This window comes from Ciconia boyciana, chromosome 3 (assembly GCF_034638445.1).
Source record: "Ciconia boyciana chromosome 3, ASM3463844v1, whole genome shotgun sequence".
NCBI lineage: Eukaryota > Metazoa > Chordata > Aves > Ciconiiformes > Ciconiidae > Ciconia > Ciconia boyciana.
Window position 1 is genome coordinate 71,816,757 of NC_132936.1, and position 19,256 is coordinate 71,836,012.

The window sequence follows — 19,256 nt, forward strand, 5'->3', positions numbered from 1 at the left end:
CAGTATCCATGGTGTAACAGGAACGGAGGTGGTTTTGGGGATCCTCAGTCAGTGCCGAGCAGCAGTTGTGCTTTACAGCACCTGCTTTTGTACCTGGCCGTAAGCTGAGGCAGGAGAGTTCTTCTTGTGTGACACTTTCAGAGAGTGCTGCAAGATGTCAGTGCTGGGAATTCGTCAGGATTAAGGGACAGAGGTAAAGCAAGCTGTGCTCCCTCCTCCGCATCACTGTCTCACATTCGCCTCACAGGTTTCCAGTAGGTGTTTGTGGTGAGAGAGTGTAGGAAAGACCAGAAAAATACCACCGTTCACTGGGATTCTCAACACCAGTTCTGAAATCTCTGCTGTACATACTGCAAGTGAATGCAATTACATCAGCTCTCCTAAAAACTGTCAGAGAGCAACAGGGTTGGTTCTGGTGGTGTTTTGGGTTTTTTGGTTTTGTTTTGTTTTGCTTTTAATAAAGAAAAATTCCAGCCACTTGCCTTTGTTGGTGATTATGACACTTGCAATACTCTCTGTAAACGTTACAGAGTTTTTGAACAAGACTGCATATCTCTGCCTCAGAAATCCACTTGGGACAAACAATCACAAAGATGTGCAGTGCTGGGCTGTGGGTTTGTATGCAACTGTGTATGCAACCTGTCTTATCCTGTGGTGCCCAGGCAAAGGCTTGCTGCAGTATCGCTCTCTCTGCCCAGAAGAATGGAGGATCTGCTCCTTTAGTCTGGGCGAGGCAGGGCACAGGAGAGAGGAGGGCACTAAGAATAAGATTTATCATCTCTAACTTCATCATCCCTGTCTTCCTAATAAAAATTGAGACATAGGGCTATTCATTATAGCTCAGTCTGCGCTCAAGGGAGAGAGACAGGCCTTTCCAGAAGGAGTATGATCCTTTGTCACTTGCATTTCAATTAACAAGGGCATGTTTTTGAAGCAAAAATCCTTCCTATTATATTTTAATTCTGGGAATTTTATATCCTGTATAATAGGCAAGTGTTGCAGAAAAGAGTGGCCTTACCACTTTAAATGGGGGTGGGGGGCGTCTCTGAGGAAAGGTTAATCATAATTGGGAAGGCAGGTATAAATCCACAGAAGCCATCTCCCTCTTTTACTAGACACATACCCTTAGCTGCATGTGGCATCTTTCCGCTAGCTTCTGCTTACTGCTTGTCCTTCCCTCCATGCTCACTGGAATGGTGCTACCCTGCTCGGTGCTCAGGGGCTGCCAGGTCTGTCCCGCCTGGGTCAGGCAAGTCGGGCTTTCAGGGACATAAATGGTGGTGTGACTGCTATAGGAGCTAATGCAGCCTAAGGCAGGTGTTTAAGAAGGATATAATTCATTTTTTTTAAAGTGCCTATCTCTCCTCATTGGCTGCTGAGAGAGTATAGAGATGACACCTGATTTTTTCATTGCTGAATTTAACCACGAGCATCCTACAGAATGAACTGATGACATCCTTTAGTGTCATTGTCTTTGCATAATTTATTCCTTGCTAGCACAGATCAAGATTTTCTACAGTACCTCATGTTTCCTAGTTTCCCTGTTCATATTATAAAAGCACTCACAAAACCTGAGCAGAACTGGTGTGCACCAGCAATTCGAGTGACATTCCTGAGATTGTCTTTGGGATTACTCAGGGAATTAAATGCCAATTGGCACAAAAGCACTGTTTCTTAGCCTGTAGGAAGTGCAAGTTTCACTAGCTTTATAGCCAGTTATACACTAAAGATTCTTACAGCATTTTTAATAGCTGCAAAAATCAAAGTAAGGAGTGCTGGAAAACAAGCTGGTAAAACCCTTATGCCTTTGTAATCTCTGCCATCATGAAATTCAGTCTTTTCTATAAGTACTACATTGTTACAGGCAAACTGCAGTCATGCTCATGCTGTTCTGAAAAAAAGCCAGTGTCCCATTCTTCTGGACCTTGTCACTCCTGTATGCTGACTTGCTCTTACTGACTTGTGAGATGATGTTGAACAGTCTCTGTATCATACTAGTACTGCAGGCTTTTCTCATTCCCACTTTTCCCTCCCTCTATTTGTTTCCTCCAATTTCTCATTTAGTAGTCTGTGCTGGGTAGAGATTTTTCTGAGTGGCATTGTGTTCGTTATTGGGTGATCCATTTAGCCAAGCAGGACATTTTTGTCCTTATCTATAGTGGATCACAAAAATCCAGTCTGCACTACAATCCTAACATACATGCCACCCCAATTAAGTTCCTCTGGTATCACTGATATTTTCAGACTGTTATCCATTTTAACCCCATTCAGTAAAACCAGTGCTAGGGTGTACAAAGTACAGCAATTTAAGCAATGCACTGTTACAAGACAATCACTTTGTGGTCTTTAAAAAACCCTCTACAAATGATATGAAAGCATAAAAAAATTTTTCTCAATCTTCTGTTAGGTTCTGGGTTGCACCACTGTTCTTGTAAGGCTCTTAAACTCATTTTGGCTTGCGAGAATCTTGGGCCTTTGTAAACTCCCTGTAGAGAGACTTCATAGTGCAGGAAGAGCTATGGTGGGAAAGCAAGCAACACGGGCATTCATGAAGACTCGCTCTGATGGAAAGGAGCCATAGTTGTTCTAGTAATCTTCACACACTCCTGAAAAGCTTCAGTACACACAGGTCAAAGTAGCTTAAAGTCCAGTCCTTGTTTTATTTAGTTACCTACAGCTGAGTATCATCTGTAATTTTAATGCCTTCCTTATATTAGTACTATTCACAGAACGCTGTGGGTTGGGTTTTTTCTGCATTGTCCTTCCTTTTTTTTTTCTTTACCCTTAAGTTTTGGCTCTTCTTTTCCTTCCTTTTACAACCTAGCGTGTCTTTTCCATGCTGTGCTAGCAGTAGCCATTAATCAAACAGTAGATTTTTTTTCCTGTTTAGCTGATGGGCACTTTGTTAATATGTACCTTCATCCGTCTTTTCCTCTGGTTGTTTTCTAAGTCAACAGTGCCAAGAGACACAGTTTAACATTAAGCTAAGCTGATTTAACAGATGCCTGCTACTGAAAGCTACCTTGCTTCACTGCGTGCATGTTCCCAACCTGCTTTCCACCAGTGCTCCTTCTCCTCTTACCTTAGACCTGAACCAGCTGAAAATTGGTTTGTAGAGGTCAGGAGAGCTCCTGGCAAAAAGGCAAATGGCAGGGTCTCCCCTTTCAGTGCCATTTACCATTTTATCATCTGTGAAATCAAACTGCAACCTCACATTTGTAAATATGAGCGAGATTGAAAAGGTGCGGTTGGTCAGGAGAGGCATGCCGCACACCTTACACAGTTGAGTTTTACCCCTGCATCACAAATACTGCTCCAGTTAAGGTTTCCTTCTGTCCAGTTTGCTGGCGTACACTGGTTCCATGTAGTCCTGCTGCTGCTGCCTTTTCTTTGCAATCTTTCACTCTCTGAAATGTCCCAGTTTGATGCCTGCAGCTTTCTTGGATTTAGAAGATTCTTGAGTTACAAAAGATGCCAGTGTAAATTATTAGTCTCTCAGGTGAGCAAGTCTTGTAATTTAGGCAATTCATTACACATTGGCAGTACGTTAAGGGAAAATAGACTCTTTTGACTCTATTGACTCTGTAGACCATATGACCTGAAGGCCAAGTAAATCTAAATGATGACTTGGGAATCTGAATAGCATTGTAGCCCATGTGTTACTTAACAGAAGGAATTCAAGCAGGATTTAAATCTTTTTTTTCAGTGTAAGAAAATTTAAGTTAATAGTACTTGAGAACCAAATACTGACATACAAGATTTATGTGTGAAAGTTAAGACAGCTGGAAAAACATCATAGCTGAAAAGGAAATCATTGAAGAGTAAAAAAGAAAGAGAAAAGAGATTAAGTGTTTTCATTTACTACAACAAAAACTTGTGAAAAGGTTAGGCTGCAGCCAGGGGTATTCAGGTTAAAGATTAGTTAACATTGGATAATGAAAGTTGCTAAGGCTAGCTGTGAAATCAGCATTGCTAGAAGTATTTAATTATGGTTTATGCATATGGAAACAAGTCCTATGAGAATCCACTTCAGGTCTCATCTGACCCAGGTATCTGATATTAATAATCTGATATATTGCTGGCAGAGGCAAGTTCTGAGCTACCTGTAGATGTTTGCAGAAACATAGGGGAAAGGATAACAAAACATTTAACTAGTAGCACAAATGACTAAACTATGCACTGATTTCTAGGTATCATGTTGTATTAGAATGTTTTGTTATACATAAAGCAATAAGTGTCTCTGAAAAGAACCATATCATTTAATTTTTTACTGCAGTTAGCTTTCATTTTGTGTTCTTCTCAATGAGAACACAGTCCTGGGGCAGTCTGTGCAATGCAGCATTTGTTTTCGTGCAGCATGGTCCTATTTTTTGATTTTTAGAGTTTTTCCTTTGCTAACAAATTCCAAGTTAGTGATTTAAAATACATTTTTAAATTTTTTAAGTTAATATTATCATGTAATTGCTTACACTTTTCTACTGCTTTTTCTCCCAAAATTAATAATGCAATGTAAATCAATGTATTCCTACTTACTTTTTTTCCTTGCTTGTGCTTTTGATGATCACAGCACAGTTCTTACAGTTTGGTAAACTAATCTGTGTTCCCCTTTCCACTTGGTTGATGGTCAACCAGGATACAAAGCACTAAAGATCACACAGCTGATATAAATGACAAACATATATTTGCATCTGAGTTGCTGCTTAAGAAAAATCACCATATTTTTTCAGTTTTCATCTGGGATAAAGTATATATTTAGGGCAGAAAATGGTTGACATGGTAGTGTCTCACACTGAGATTGCTTTCATTTGATTCTGGAGGAACACAGTTCAAAACCTGAAATTCTTATATGCTACTATTAAAACACTGAGGAGAGGATTCATTAGACAAAATGCAGGAGGCAATGCAAGAGGAAAATCCTCCTTGGATTGCTTTATAGGCAGTGGTTAAAAATGGTGCTTCTGAAATATCGTGGATATCCAAAATATGTCAGGCGACTTGTGTTGTATATGAACCTGTCTTCAGCAGCTCCACTCTGCTCGGTCTAGTTTGACAAGTTCATATGTAGGCATCCGCACTGCAGCTGTTTAACGTTGGTTGTGATAAATCCCTATCTGAGGCTCAGAAACTGTTTTCAGTTAAGACTTCATCTTAAAATAACATCTGCCATATTTGTTACTGGTGTGAAAGGGGTGATATTTCAAGAAGTCTAAATAGGAAAAAATATGTGTCAATTTTGAGGGTTTAGTGAAGATAAAGATTTTGAGAAGGAAAATATTACAGTGATCAGTATTTTTGAGAGCACCTCCTCTATTCTGACAGGCTGCAAGACAGACAGTTATTTTAGTAATAGCATTGGGTTAGGGTTATCAGGAAGCAGAATATCTTCAAAGTACTACGATGTCAGGTTTTTCTGTGCAGGTTATGAAATTTGTCATTTGTCTGTTTTGTGACTTCTAATTAATTTCCTGTTTATATTAGAGTCTACTGCAGGCTTGAAAAATTAAGCTTTATCTTCTCACAGCTCTGCTGTAGTATCTTCCTACAGTATATCTTGTACATTTTGGGGTATTACTACATTTGAACATAGCAAGTTGTCATCATCATAAATAACCCTCCCTTTTGCAATGCCACCTCTGTTGTTTTTTAATACTAGAGGAACAGAAAATTGCAGAAGGACATGTCTCTTGTCCTTAGTTACTAATTAATAAGCATTAAAATAGTTCTGTAGAGGAACTATTGAGGGCCATGCTTGTATACTGATGGAGACACTTCTGTAGTGTAAAGGCAAAATATTTCAGTGCAAAAGTTCTACTGTTTGCCTGTAATCCTGTTTTGCCCTTTTGTGGAAAACAGAAGCTTCACCACCTTTAATTATCAGGATGATAATATACTTCAGAGAATATACTTGAAGGTAGATAAAATACCCAGATAAAAAATAACACCTAACAACTATTAGGAATTTATTCCATGGACTATTTCTAGAATGCAGTTTTTATTTTGTACTTTAGACTTAATTTGCTTAAAAATATCCTAGCTTCTGTCACAAAGCTTCTCCTTGTGAGTCATAACACAGAATTCTAATTTTAGACTCACACTGAGGGTTTTTAGATGGTAGTTGTATGTATCCAAGTGAATCGTCTATTATTGTGTTCAAGAAAACAGGCTACTTGTTCTGTCTTTCATCTAAGATGAGAAGGAGCCTTATGAGGGAAGTGTCAACAACCTATTAAGAATCCAATAGTCTATTTAAAAAAGAAGAAAGGAAAAAAACAAAAAAGAAAAAAAAAACACCCCAAAACCCCTCTAGCTCTCTGGAATTTGTTTCTCCAGAGTAAAGTAAGAAGAGATGTTTGAAGTATGTTACATTTTATAGGAAGTTATAACTGATTACTTAATCACACAGCTAATGTTTATAGTCAAATTCTGGTTGCTTTTTGGGGGGGGGTGTATGTTTTATTTTTCTCATTTGTTAGTAGACTTCTGTTTGGGACTGGTCCACATATAATGTTCTTTTCAGCAGGTATGTGAAGGAACTAGGGATAATTGTAACAGCTAGCCTCCATCCTGTCCATTGAAACCAATCCTGGTTTATTTTGAGTTCTCAGTGATTATTTTAATTCAATATCAGAACTGTTAGGGAACTAGTAGAAAAGCATCGCAATGTTTCAGGCTAAGTAACCTCTAGGTAAGGGTGGAAGAAGGAGTAACGCTGAGTTACTACACGGTGAGGACGGTTCCTCTTGAGCTCCAGCCCAGCCCCAGCACAGCCTTCCTGGAGGCCAAGACCCCACACCTCAACCTGCTCTCCCCACTCCCTCCGGTTTATCTGTCTCTCATGCTTTCCCTGCTGAGGAGTCATCGTTGTTAACATATAGCATTGTGAAATATTGTTTGGAGTTTCATTACATGGGACGTAAACATTAACATACTATGAGACATAATTTGTGAAGCTTCTTTTACTGTAATTTCACTAGATTTTATGTAATTACATTTCAGTATTTGTTACATAGTCTTTAGTACTTTTAAGAGGATTATGCCCTCACTGATGCACATTGGTTTAAGTGTCTATGGAGAATGTATGTAATCTCTTTATAGCACTGTTAGGCTTGTGACACAAACCTGCAAAACCTATGAATCTCCAAGCTAAGGACTATCATTGTATTCATCCTGATATGAGATATATCTGGAACATTTAATAACATCTTGTATCTACATAGCTGTTGCTGAGGAATGAGAATTACAATTTAGTTTACCCAAATCATCAAGTTGCTTTTATCTATGCCAGTTTAATTCCCAGGGAAAATTCATCATCCTCTTACAGAGATGCCGAAGGCCTGCACAAATGTGGTATACAGCTGCTATGCTTTCTGCACCTTACTCATACAGGGCAGCTGGTGTAGCTTGTCATAACTGCGTAGGCTGTCATGCCTATGCATCCACCAGCTTGCTGGGAGGTTATCACTGACGTACCTGGAGAGGTACAGCTTATTCACCATACAGTCCCAAGGACCGTATGGCAGTGTGGACTTTCTGTACGTCTTTACTCAAGGCACTATTGCGAGAAAGCCGCTCACTTCCAGACCTTGTGAATGCAGCAGCTGTTCTGTACAGGCTTTATCTTAAGCTCATTAAAACAAAGGAAAAATCTTCTTTCCATAAGGTGAAGGGAATGAACTATAACAGCAATAGTAGGCGAAGAGTATTACTGGTAGCTTTCCGGTCTTGGAGGGAAAAAACCCCCTTACATACGATATCACAGTATTCAAGAAGATATGAGGCCAAGCCAGTGTAGCAAAGCAAAGCAAAATATTTATTTGCTTATAGTTCCTAATAGATGAAAAAAGAAAAAAAAAAAGAAAGCTCACTTAGGAATAGAGACTGTAGTCCTCAGACTTGACTGTTGATAAGAAATTATGGTTACTTGTGGTAAATTTTGGAGAATTGTGGAAATTAAAGTAAGTAATTATTACAGTTGAGCTTGTGTAAAGGCCCATCTCTTCATTTGGTTTGATTTGGCCTGGGTTATTTTATTGTCTCATTTGCCAAGATATCCTTAGGCTTTTCCAGGTTCAGGTGGTGCAGCCATTCCCGGTACTGAGTCAGAACTGAGACTGCAAACTGACGCTTGCTTAGTAGACAGTTGCAGATACAGCTGAATTTTCTCTTTTACTTGACTCCTGGTAATAACAACAACAAAAAACGCCACCTGTTTAGGTCCACTGCATAGTCCAGAAACACCACGTGGTTTTTCAGGAGAGAACTGAGAATCAGCATCACCAATTACAACAGTTAGGAGCTACTAAACCAGTCACTGTACCAGCCCAATCATTCTCTGTTACTAGTCGGATTGGCTACATACTTGAGTGCTGTTTTGCAGCCTGGATGCTGCTATTCCATTCACACATGGGTGAAGCTGACGTGCCTTGTTACAGTGGGAAGGACAAGAAATACCTTTTAATGGAAGTCACAAAGCTTGTGATCCCATCCAAATGAGGAGATAAATGTTCGGGAATGGACCCTGCGCTGAGATTTGCAGCCCAGCTGGCATTTTTCCCCCAGTGGAGTGCATTGGCACAGAAACTCAGGCCATGGTTTGGTGGGGTGAGGTGATGCTTAAGGAAGCCAAAAGTCCAGCCTGTGGACAGGAGAGACAGAGGTGAGACCGTCCAGTGATCAATCACAAATCAGTGGAAAAGCAAACATGATCAAGCTGTCGTGTTAGCAGAGGTCTAGGCATAAAGCTTTGTTTGCAGATGTGAGCTGCAGTAATAAAACATGGATAATCATACCCTGATTTGAGACTAATTAGACAGGACATAAGGCTAATTAACCTGGATTTCTGGCTTCCCTGCATTACTGAAGTTGTGCAATGCAGGAAGAATAAGATTTGAAAAGGCATTTGGGTACCTAGAGATAGATATTGCCATAGAAAGGCATGATGTGCATTTTTTATACCTCTTTAGATGCCTTTCTTCAACTTCAAAGACTTAAGTACTTTATAATCTGATCCATAAACATATAAATAAAGTGGATTAAAAATCTTCAATGGTATTAGCATTCAGAAATTAGAAATGTATTATTTGCGAATGTATTTAGTACCATCAGCATACTTAATATTTCTAAACCTAAATACTTATTTATCAGCAGTTGTGAGCTAAAGTCAGTGGGTATCCTGGAACTACTAATTTTGTTCTTTAGTGCCATGTCCATTATACAAAAGTGAAGCCATGTGACAACCTTGTTTATGTTTCTAAAATACCTATCCATCCCACCAAAAAACAATAGCTATAATGAAAGATTGGATTGCTGCTTTTTCATTCAGTTTAAGCCTTTTTTGAATACAGAGCACTGAATCTTACTGTGAAGCTTCTGCTTTCTGCTTCCCAAAGAGACAGAAGTTCATTTTGTTTTTTTTCTGACTGACTGACTGTCTCAGAAGCAGAAAATCCGCTGCTTCTCCATCACAATGTGTCATGGAAGGGAGAAGACTTTAGTTGTATAATCTCCTTTCTTGGTCTTACTTTCCAGAATCGCCTTTTGTTTGGACACTTTGGTGAGCTTGTACACAGCCTCATTGCGTAATTCTTTCATAATCCCGAGCCTGCCTTTTCATTTGTATGGTTACTAAGAAAGCTGGAGGTGTGACCAACTGCCAGAAGTGATTTGAATAAATAAAAGGAATCATGAACAGTTAATTGTTGTGTTTACATCTAGTTTCTAAGAGACTAATAGTTCATGCTCACTGTCTCTGTTTGTTTGTATTTGAGATCTTGGGCACATTCAAATCCTGTGTTCACTGGGGAAACTTGTGTCTGCACAAAAAAATTACACTTCATATTTATATTTATCAGTAAGAAGTCTTCAGGTTTGAATAGGAAATTACATACATTTGTGAATGAGACTAGATAATGGTATGCCATTGTGTTAATTCTTAAGTAGCCAAGGTTTTTTTTCTAATTTTTTTTTGTTAGATTTTGAAAGAGGTATGCAAATATGCAATGAAGTAGCACATTTTGACCTGTGAGGGTGGTAAAGATAGTTAATATCACTTTCCAGATGGGAATTGAAACAGAGGAAGGTCTCATCCTCACCCACTACTACAAAAGTGTAGGATGAAACATGGCCTTTACTGCAGTCAGGAAGAATAAATCAGTTCCTAAAACTCTACTGAGCTGATTAAGTACCAGCTTGGATCTACAAATCAGGTGTGCATCTATCTACCGATAGAAATCAGGTGCACATGTACCTACCAGTAGCTACTAATAGCTATTTCTGTTTATTATTAATAGCTGGTTGTTCCTATTGAAGGCCCAAAATAGTGGGAACTGTGTCATCAGGAATAGGAAGTAGCTTGAAATTTGGCTTAAAAATTGCAACTTACACATTCAGCAGCATGTTTGAAGAGTCATACTGTAAGTCTCAACAGTATATTTGCTTCAAGTTTTCTACATTATTATATGTTAGTAACCAAACATTTTGGAAATTGTATAGGCTGCAGTGCTTTTTTAAAAAAAATAATTTATTCTTGGCATAGTTAAAATGGTAAACCTCATAGTTGCAAATATGCAGCTATTTAAAACAACAGGCATGACAATACAATGATTGTTCTCTGACTGAAATGCAAACTGCTAGCAGATTTGTATTTTGAGTGAGACCAAATCTGGAATCTATGCCATTTCTCTTACAGATTTCAGTGACATAGTTAATTAACATAACATTAGTGCCAGTGGTTAAGGAGCACAGGCTTATGATAAAGTTTAAAAGTATCAAGCTGAATTGTGGTAATGTCACAAGTAATGCAAAAGAAAGAGATAAACAGACTTACATGAAAATGTGCATTGAACTTTCTTTGTAGGGAAGGAAAAGATTGGAGTCGATTGATCAAAGTGTAAAGCACAGAAATGAGAACTGAGTGGAAGATTAAATGGCCTTAAAGAGAAAAAGCCCATTTCACAAAAAAAAAGTCTTTTAATTCTTTCTTTGCACCTACCAGCAAGATGAGCTTGTAATTAAAAGATAGGTGAAAAGCTATGAGTAATGTTTTCAAGGAAACAGAACAAACGCATAGAAATACACATAGAAGTGAAAGAAAAAGTGAAATGAAAGCAAAAGGAACACATGTAGCCTTCTGATAGGTAGAAATGTTGGAAAAAAAATTAGTGAGGAAAGGAGATTGGACATTGAGAACAGCAATAACATTGGCTTGAAAAATGAAAATGGACAGGTTTTAACTGTGTTATTGGTTGTGAACTGTCTCAGTCTCAATCAACATCTAAGAGCATGTTTGGCCTAAAGTTTGGTTTTATTCTAGTAGTTTATTGTGGAGGCACTGTACAATATCAGCTAGCCAAAGATATGTCTGCATTCCTCTGAGGACCTGCCTCGGTGAGAAATCAAACCTAGATTTCCGACTATGGTCTCGGTGTTCTGTTTCAAAATCCTTACACTCAAAAAGAAGTCTTTCATCTGAATTAGTAATTTTAGTTCTGAGTACAATCAAAATGTCTATACCATCATTACTTGCTTGCTCCCTATCAGGATTTGACTGTTTGCTAATTACTGGGTGATGGGTGGATGCTGGGTTGTGCCTCCCTGATCCTGCAGCATTCTCTTGCACTTGCTCTGGCGACGAGTTCTGAATTATACAGCAAGAGCTGTTCGTTAGTCTGTTATAAAAAAGTACCTCCATTTTTTCTCCCTGATAAAGGGGCCTTGTTTTCTAGGTCATTACTTCAGTTTCCAAATAATTTGAAGCCCTGAGTCCAGATAATTAGACTAGTTTCAGACTAGTCAGTTGTTACCTTCTGTTTTTCTCTGGCCTCTTTTACTAAAACCTATTGCTTGGATTCCTTTACACTTTCAAAACTGCCAACTTCATTACATCTTTTACTAATAAATTACTTGGATGAGAGCAAGTTATTTTGGCACTATCTAAACTTCAACATTTTTTACCTTTTTGCTGCAGAACCAGAAAGAATTAAAAGCTTGTTAATAGCTGATATTTGCATATGATTAAGAATGTGCAATGGTTATTGGTTCAGATTTATTTTTAGGCATTGTCATCTAGATTTATATTCTGGCATAGAAACATTTAACCTGAGATGCTGAGATGTAAAGGTACAACCCAATAGCTTGTTACTGAAAGCCATATGCTGCATTTACATGACCTTTTTCATTCTGTCTCAAACCAGTGCTACAGGATTCTGATCAGCTGTTCTCCAGAAATCTTTTTTCCTCAGTGACTGGACAGAATTTGTGGCTGATTGCCAGCAACACTGGACATAAGCTGCTTTGGCAGATTTACCCTTTTAAAGCTGTGCTTTATTTGGAGGGAAAATTGTCTCCTTTCACCCCCACACAAAAAGCAAAACAAAGCAAAACAAAAAACCCGTCAGAATGAGACTGAGATAAACCTAGTGCTAAAGAGAAAAAAAATCACTATGGGAAACGAATCCCAAGCTTAAGATTTTTAAGTTCGCTGGGTCTCTGTAACCACAGTGAGGAGTGACTGTACTTTGCTGTTCACCAATAAAGACGAAATCAGATTAAGTTGCTGGCTAGTTGACATAATGTATAAACCAAATAGCTAACTTCTCTACTTTCCCTTTTTCCTCCCATTTTAGCACCAAAATTAAGAAAATGTATACATCTAAACTTTTTCTTGCAACTGAGACTCAAATACAGATTGAAAATATAATTGATATACTACTATAAGCCTTTTACTGCTGTATAGAAAACATGCAGGGCTTGCAGCTGGTGTGTTGTCCTTGAGGAAGAAGCTAGGTAGTTTGGTGAAGGCTGAGACAGACTTTTTGGAGAAGCTAGCACAAGATGCACCAGATAAGACTGTGACCTAACCTGAAATAATTCATAATTGTGAAGCCAGGAGAGTCTGTGATCACCTTGTCCTGATCACCTACATAATTTCAGAATTCAGTCCTGTATGATGGTGTGTCTTTTGTGAGCATGTAAAAGTGAGAAGTGGAGTGGAAAAGGGCACAAGGAATCTCTTCTCCATTTGGCAGGTAATACCATGTTGATTAACTGAAGTAAATATGCGTCTTCATAGATGTGAAAGGCTGGATGCCTATGAAGGGATAGACCTCAAACTCTCAACTGAGCAGTGTGCAGTGCATTTCACTGATTTTTTTCTTATTCTCAAAAGTAGTTGCAGGTTGGGCATCTGCTGCCTCAGGTCACCTGGACAAAAAGTACACAAGACTATGCTGGGAAAATGAAAAAGGGAACACATAAGGACATAGAAAGGAGGAAGTTGTCTAAATGAACAAGTTCCTCTTACCTCTTTTGATAAGAAGTTTGCATTTTGCAAGTGAAGATTACCCCACATAGTAAATTTACAGAAATAGCAGAAGTTGCTCTGTGCAAAGGCAGCACCTTTCAACATGGTCTTAGTGGAGCCCAGATATAATGAAACCATATTGGAGAGGAAAGTGTTTGAAACTATAACTTCATGCTATGGAGTTCATAAAACATAAGAGTATTTAATGGAGTACATAGTTCATTATCTAATTGGCAAAGCCTGAACATAGTAAATGTAAAATTGCTGTGATAGTATGTTTAAATTAGGTAGTAAAACCAATTGAAACATCCTTTTATTCCTTTTTATGAAGTAGAGCTCTGCTGAAAAGAAACAGCAACATATTCAGAGCAAATTCATAGCATTTAATTGCAATTGTATGATCCTCACTACCATGTTATTTAAGTTTCTTCATTTTTAAGATCTTTACAACATCCCTGCTTGGAACGCAAACCACCTTTTCTTACGTTTGTGGAGTAAAGACAGTAAAGACCTGCTTACAAGCAGATCAAATACAAGAGATGCAGGCAGAAGCTAAGTACCTGTAGCTGCAGATTTCCATGCTTTTCTATAATTATTATGTAATAATTATGACCTATAAATAAATGATAAACACATTTCTGTATTCTTCCTGCATCTCTATCATATACAGAAATGTGCAGTGACATTTCATTTTTTAAAAAAAAGCAACCAAAAAAAAATACTGGGAAGTGACATCCCATAAAGAGCCTCACAGATCGTAAACACTTAACTGTGGAAAAGGCACCGACCCCTCTCCTGCTTTAATGAGAGTTGTAACTGAGGTCATAGCTGCCCTTTCCAGTCCGCGTGGTACTCCACCCATACGTTGTTTTCATGAAGAACTTGAAATCATGACAAAAACATCAGAAGGAAATAATGCTTGTGTTGAATTTATGTTTTGGATTTTTGTTTGTTTTCTTGAAAGGAGGTTCTTCTTCAGATGCTGGTTATTTTTAGTGCTTATGAAACCAAAAGACAATGAACATTGGATGAAGCCAGGAAAGCTGTGAGCAAATACAGATTGGTGAAAACTTGCAGACATAGAATAAATCAGTTGCCTTTGTCCTAAGCACCACCAATTCTGGATGTTGGCTTCTTTTAAAACAAAATTATCCTCTTGTTGGGAGCTTGTCATGTAGGTGGGTGGTCTTTCTTCAAGAGATCATAAATTACTGTCTTCTGTGACCTAAGGCAAATGTGACTGTGCCTCTCTCCCTCTGTGTTTAAAAATACCAAATCCTGTCCTGTTGCAGAACCCTGTTTTCTATACGCACTGGCAAAAATTAAGCCTTAAGACAAATTAAGAGGGCTACTGAGTTTTTACAGTATTTTAAAAATATTTTATAGCGTTTTATACAACTTAAAATTGTATACTTTTTTATACTAGCCTGATACAATTTAGGTTTCATAGCTGCTTTAATGAAACCTGAAAAGAGCAGAAAACATTATTAGAATATTACAAAAATGCTGCCACCTCTGATGGTAATGTTAGGTACTTCAGATCAGTGGCAACTGGCAAAAATTGGAGGAGCTGGTGAGGTGTCACAAGTTCTTTTGAGGTTTGGACAAATTTTGAAATGCAGGAATTGGAGAAATTGTGTAGTGGCAACCTGCTCCAGCACCACTTAGCCACTGGGTCCGGTGACCATGGTAAAATTTTTGTGGGCAGTATTTACCTTCAAATGATAGTCAGAACTAGTATTAACTAAATTGCAAAGTCTACATATACAGTCTCGTGGTTTTGTGATTTTTCACTAGAGATGATCTGGAAACATTGTCATCAAATTCTATGGATCTTTATGCTAATACCTATGTAGTTAGGAGCTGCAGATGAAAAAATACTCAAAGAATCTAGTCTGAATTTGCAAACTGTATGTAAACAGACCAGATGACTTTGGAGATATAGGAAAAGATACTGTCTTTCAAGATTTTTATTAAACCAATGAATGACATAGATTCTTTGCATTTGTGAGCTTTAGGGAAAGGTAACTTCCAAAGAGGGATTTCAAAGCTGAGAGTCTCAACTGCTTGATACTATGTGATGGACCAGCCATTTCAGGTAGGGAGAGCTGTCTGAAAGCAAAGCAAAGCAAGAGAAATAAACAATAAGGAAGATCAGATTGCAGTAATTGGGAGTCCAGGAACAAATGAGAATTTGTAAGATTTATGGACAGCCTTGGTTTTTTTTAGAAAAATTATTTTTATTTGAAATGGCAGCAGAATACCAAAGAAGGTATCAGTTAGGGAAGTCACATTGTCGAGGAGGTTGCTGAAGAAAATTATTTTAGTAGCTGCATGCCAGATCCATTAGAGAGCACAATGGACCACAGAAACAAAATGCAAAAGGGAAGGTGGAGTTGGGTAGGGGAGTAGATAGACCAAGCATGGGCATACGTATTGGCTCTAGGGGAAGAAAGAATGTCTTTGGTATTTTAAGATGGTGTGAAGGAAAGGGTGATACTGCAGAATGAAGAAAAAAAATAATTTCTGCACCATAGCCAAATGACTGAAGTTAAATGTCTATTCTGAGAAGCTTAGTTGTAGCTATGAGGGACTAATGCTGTCTTCATTTTACTGCAACTAGAACGCTGTAGAACTTGCTTCAAAGAACTTTGCTTTTTCCACCTTGATAGCTTTGGAAATGCTGAAAGTGCAGAATGTACACTTCCTCCCCAATTTTGAATGATAGTTACCTCTTTCACTGCTGTACCTCTTTTGTGCTTCAGTGTAGCTTATTTTATTGCAGTAGTTTCATTGCCATAGTTCCTCAGGCTGCTTGAAGCAGTTTCTGCTCAATCAGCAGCTATTTATAAGGGTGACCTCTTGACTGGATGGCCCTGCCAAATCAGCCTGCCATAGTGTGCTATTGATCTGCCCTGAAATAGAAAGACTGGCTTAAGTGTTCAAGATGTTTCCATTACCTTTATCTGCAGAGTGCATGTGTTTATCATCCAGTTGGCAAGAAGGCCAATGCACACTGTTTATCCAGCAAAATCCAGCACACTGTTTATCCAGACAAATGTGAAAATATAAATATCACTGGTTTTTGTTTTGTTTTTTTTTTTAAACAAGGTGTACATTATTAGAAAATAATGCCTGGGATCTGACAACACTTTCACTGACACTCTTGGCCACATGTCCATGTGTATGGATCTCCTTCTGGTAGGGGCCTTTCCTAGGGAAGACTTTTGAGGCTGTCCTAAAAATCTTTCACAACTACTAGTCCTGGCTCATGTGAGAATTTAGGAGCTGCTCTTTTAAGGCACCTCTGAGGTCTCTAAAAGGTTGTGGAAGATGGAATGGGTGGGTCATTTGGCAGCTGTTGCAAAGAGCTGGAGGTGGGGCATCCTACAGGAGAGTCCTACCACCCAGGCTAAGTCACAGCTGATTACTTAATAGCTATTTAAGCTCAGAATCGATTTAAGTCTGATCCTACATAATATCCAAAGAGGGTTTCTTTTAAGTAGTAACACCATAATAAAAGGTTAGACTCTTACTCTGATGAGTAGTATTCTGTACTGTGAATTAGCTATGAATGGTAGTGTTTCTGCATATTTACATTTAAAAAATTTGTAAATATCAACAAACTGTGTAATATAAGACATCTGGAGAAGGTAATGTCAGTAATTTATGGTCCCAAATCTATGCATTGCTACTTGTACAGCACTGGTCCTTGGTAACACTTTTCTAATATTCTGTTTGTTTGTACTCGTTACTGAGTCATTTATGTTTCTCCAGATTTTCTTTATAATACTGTCAACACAGTGTGTGGTTTGTTCAGGGGAATTTGAAAACTGCATTATTTCCTCTAGGAAGCAAACTGTTATTAATTAATCCAAATCTTTAATTAAAATTATCAAATCAAGTTTTCATTTGTAAATTATCATTTACAAATTTTAAATTCTTGTCAGCAGATTTTGAAAAGAAAGATTCTTTCATACGAAGCAATATTTAAGTTTGTATTTTTCCCATATGCTTCTTCAGCACTGTTGGGGGCATGTTTTTCTACCTCAGCACCCAGAAACCAATGCAAAGAAGTATTTGTATTAGTCAAGAAGAAAACACAAAGAATTATTTGTATCAGTACAAAAGGGGATGTTTCAGCTGAAAATCTTAGTTCATCTATGTCTGCATTAAGTTATAGATGAAAGATGTTTATAATGTGTAAGTTCAGTGACACAAGCCCCACCAAGCAAGCCATATACAAATATAATTCTATCACGATAATGATAATCATAATTGAAACTCTGTCTCAGGGAGGCCTTCTAACAAGATTGGTGGAGAAATTGCTGCTGTATGAAAAAGCAGTGACAGAGTAGATGGTAGCTGAGAAATACAATTAAGATGTGTGCACTTGGTTCCAATGGGAAGGATTCAAAAGAGGGACCCCAGAACCGTGGTCAGGAATTAAGGACATGTGGAGATACCCTGCCGTTGAGGAGATGCTGGGCAATTTCTGAGATTCAGAAGCCACACTGGGAATCAGAAAGGGAGTATGTACAACAGGGCAGGGCCCTAAAGAAAATGCAGGTCAAGCTGGAGAAACTTCAGGTGGGGTAAGTGGGCGCAGGGACCAGATCTAGTTTGGCAGGAGCAAGCAACAAGGAAAAGGAGTAGCATTTCAGCCAAGTGGCAAATTGAACATCTAGGAACAGCTGGTGGGATGATTCAGCTGACGTTTGGGGAAACCCTCTATTCAGGCTCACAGCCCAGGAATTGGTTTATAAGGCTTATCCTGGCTTTCAGTTCTCATTTGTTGGTAGAACCTGACTGCTGAGGCAGAGCCTGACAAAGGCTGAAGAAGAACCATTACACATTTATCTCTTTCCCTATTTATTCTTTGGGCAGAAAACTACATTTTCAAATGGAGATTTAGGGTGGCTTTTGTTGTGGGTTTTTTTCAGTACTGGAATTCTCTCTATGAATTATTGTTAACACTGAAACGGTCACTAAAATAGTTATATCTTTCCCAAATTAACATGTGCATGTGCACACATATATTTATGTTGTGCATTCATGTATACATGCATGAACACGTGCATGTAAGCTGAAGGATATTACCCAGGAGCACTGGCAGAGACACTGTCATATTTTATTATTCTTGTCTAAAATGTTATTTGCTGTGGGGGGTGAAGAGGAACTGTAATCAAACATTAATTTCGTAGGGACACATGCAGCTCTGTTAATCAGATTTTTTAAATGGGGGATAATGTCAAGGTTACTTTGCCTAGCTGCAATACTTTTGACTTGTAATACGCCTCACTGTGTATTTTTTAAAGGCTACCTTTTTAACTTGGATCCCTAGAGCTATATCCATATTTCTGTACCTAAATACAAGTGGCCTCATTTTCAGAAATTAAGAGCACCTTCAGCCTCATTTGACATCACTGAGATTCCTGTGCTTCTCTAATAATAAAAAATGAAGGCACTTGCAAAATGTCCCATCATGCTCCACACTAGCATTAAAATACTGAAGTTTTAATATCCTCTGCCTCTCAGATTGTCTTCATGCAGTATTATATTGATTCATCAGGAAGGCAGACCAGTTTTGGCCTTGATAGGATGTGACAGCACGTTAAGACTCTGCTTGCTTTTACACCGGAAACTACTAAAACCCACCATTTTGCATTCCCTATTTCTGTGTGAAAACTTAAGTAGCTTTAATTGCCACAGCAATTGTCTATCTGTATGTTTATTCTTTTGCTGGTTTTTGTAAGAGTACACACCCAAAATCTGTGGATGTTGTCCAGCTTGGCTGAGACCTAGCACAAGATAGATCATTTTTCACATTCAGTTGTTCATATTTCCCAGTTTAGCTGTTCAGAATTATTTTTTTTTTTATACTTTTTTAAGTTGTGAAGCTCTACTGTTTTCTGGCCCAGGGAAATAATAGATATCCAGAAGTTTTGAATTAGAT